The sequence below is a fragment of the Bubalus kerabau genome, chromosome 18 (assembly GCF_029407905.1).
Source record: "Bubalus kerabau isolate K-KA32 ecotype Philippines breed swamp buffalo chromosome 18, PCC_UOA_SB_1v2, whole genome shotgun sequence".
Taxonomy (NCBI): domain Eukaryota; kingdom Metazoa; phylum Chordata; class Mammalia; order Artiodactyla; family Bovidae; genus Bubalus; species Bubalus kerabau.
Window position 1 is genome coordinate 2,203,739 of NC_073641.1, and position 2,786 is coordinate 2,206,524.

Consider the following 2,786-nt stretch of genomic DNA (forward strand, 5'->3'; position numbering starts at 1 on the left):
GAACCAGCCCGCCCAGGCCCAGCTCCCACGTGATGCAAGCCCCCCCTCCCTCCGCTCTCCGCCCGGCTGCTGGGGATTGTAGTTTCCCAAGTGGCGAGGACCCACTCTCAGGCTACAGTCCTGTAGATGTACTACAAAACCCAGGATGCATGGCGGGCCGTCCTCCGAGGCCCCTGTGCTTCCGTAGGTGGCCTCAGAGTGGGCCCAGAGAGAAGGGGGCGGGGCTTTAATCACGCCAGCGACGAGGCAACCAATGGAGACTGATGTGGGCGGGCTTCGGAAGTCCAACTCGCTAGCCTCGCCCGGCAGTGGCGAGAGAAGGGGAAGGAACTCTTTGCTGGTGCTGTCATGGCTGTCCTGCAAGTTGCAGACTTCCCCTGGAGGCAGAAAATGTGGTCAGTGTGCCAGAAAAAACGCTATAAGTACAGGGCTCTAGAGTCGCTCTTTAAAAAGTGCTGGTGAATACATTTGTTAATTAAAGTTATTCACGAAGAAATCCGCTGGCTTAATAGACACTTCGAATGCTGGAGTTGGGATGATGATGATAGTCATGGTAATGGCAATAACAATAAGTACCATTTACTGAATGTTTACCATTCAGTAACCATTCTACCAACAGTCATGCGCACTCTGCTAAGCACTTTTGGGGAATTATTTAATTCAGTATCTTTGTGAAGTGTGTGCAATTATTTATCACTCATTTTGAAGAAGAGAACAGGATCTGAGAAGTTGTCACTTGCAGAAAACGCGCCCTTTGCTGCGGTTCCAAGTCCCCTCAGCTCCCTTCTTCCAAAGGGAAGACTAACTCCCAGGGAAAAAAGTGCCCTTGTTTGCACTCCTTCCCCTGTGCCTTCTAGGTTCTGAGTCCTCTGGAATGGGAAGGGACAGCTTGCGGGGGAGGGTCTTCTCCTGGCCTCCCCTTCCCCAGTTAGCTGATCAGGAATTTAGTGACTGTGGCAGTAAATGGTTTGAGAGTTGGCAATGGAGGACTGAGCCTTACTGCACCTTCTTTGTGGAGATTATGACAAGGATTGTGAATAAGAACTGGAAGGGACACAAACCATCATTTAGGGAGCAGATACGAAGAGCTAGCACTTTACAAGTTGCTTTTCTTAAATTTTAACTTAAGTTTAATCCTCATCACCCTTTGAAATATAATGATTAAAAATTCAAACTTGTTCACTTCTTGGTTCTACAAATTGATTATAAATTTGGGCAAGTTACTTCATCTCTTTGATTCTCCTTGGGAATGCTGCTGCTGCTGCTAAGTCGCTTCAGTTGTGTCGGACTCTGTGCGACCCCATACACGGCAGCCCACCAGGCTCCCCCGTCCCTGGGATTCTCCAGGCAAGAACACTGGAGTGGGTTGCCATTTCCTTCTCCAGTGCATGAAAGTGAAAAGTGAAAGTGAAGTCGCTCAGTCGTGTCCGACTCTTGGTGACCCCATGGACTGCAGCCCACCAGGCTCCCCTGTCCATGGGATTTTCCAGGCAAGAGTGCTGGAGTGGGGTGCCATTGCCTTCTCCGCTCCTTGGGAATAATGATGCCTAAAAAATAGGATAGGGATGAGGACTGAGATGGAAGAACGCATGTAAAATGCTTACCTCATTATCTGTCCAATAGGAAGTGATCGGCAAAGGATGACTGTGTTTTTATTGCCATCATTATGCTTATTGTAAAGATAAGGGAGAAAGGTTAAATATCTAGACTCTTTGTCCAAGGTAATTACTTAGAATTGGATTCCAGGTCTGATTGGTGCTTTGCAGTTCCTTATCTTTTGTTATTTTGATCCCTGTTTCCACGTTTATTATTTAGAAATATATTTTTATGTGTATTTTTAGTAGATACATTTTTCTGAGCTCCCAGATATGTGACCTGGTAACTTAGAACCTTGAGTAGTAGACTTTAACCTCCCCCACCCCCCATCACACACACACACCCCTGAGGTGATCTTCCCTGATAATTCAGCTTGTAAAGAATCCACCTGCAATGCAGAATTCTATCTAGAATTCTCTTACGCTTGAATAGTCCTGTTTTCCCACTTTTTTTTTTTTTTTTAAGTGAGAGCCATGACTTCGGGTTGACATGGTTCCAAGGAGTGTTCACTATCTAATATGATTCACTGTCTGCTTAAGCCTAGTGTGCATACTCTGTTGTCTACCAACAGACATCTTTCGTTGGTTCAGGCCTTATTTCGTGGCATCAGCTTGGAAGTCAAAGGGGAAGTGACACCTTTGCCTTGTGATAGGCTGCCCATGGACCAGAAGGAAAGCGAGCTGGAAATGAGAGTCATAGGAATTTGGATACAGGCTTTTGCTAGTTTCTGTGGCCATACATGAATGGCTTAGTTTAATTTAGCTTTAACATTAGGCTTACATTTGTGATGTCACTCACGTGTGAGAAAAACACTTGACTTTCAAATACAAGTAGAATTCTAGTCTTAGATCAGCCTTGGAATTTCTGTATGACCCTGGGAAAGTCCTTTCTCCTCTCTGGGTTCAAGTTACTCATCCGTAAAATGAAACAATTGTTTGAGATTTCTTCCCTCTCTGAATTAAAGTTCATTAACATATATCCCTTTTTTAGGACTAATAGGAGGTAAGTTCCACTATGTTTTTCTTTTAAGTTTTCTCCAGTGTTACTGAAACTGACAGGTCATGTTGCTTCAGTTTCTGGCCAGAATCTTCTGCAGCCCCTTCGGCTGTCGGCCCCAATCCCTCCCTCAGGTTTTCGGGTTCACTGCATTTTTCTCTTTTCCCTGGCGTGTCCTCAGCACCCATCCTGGC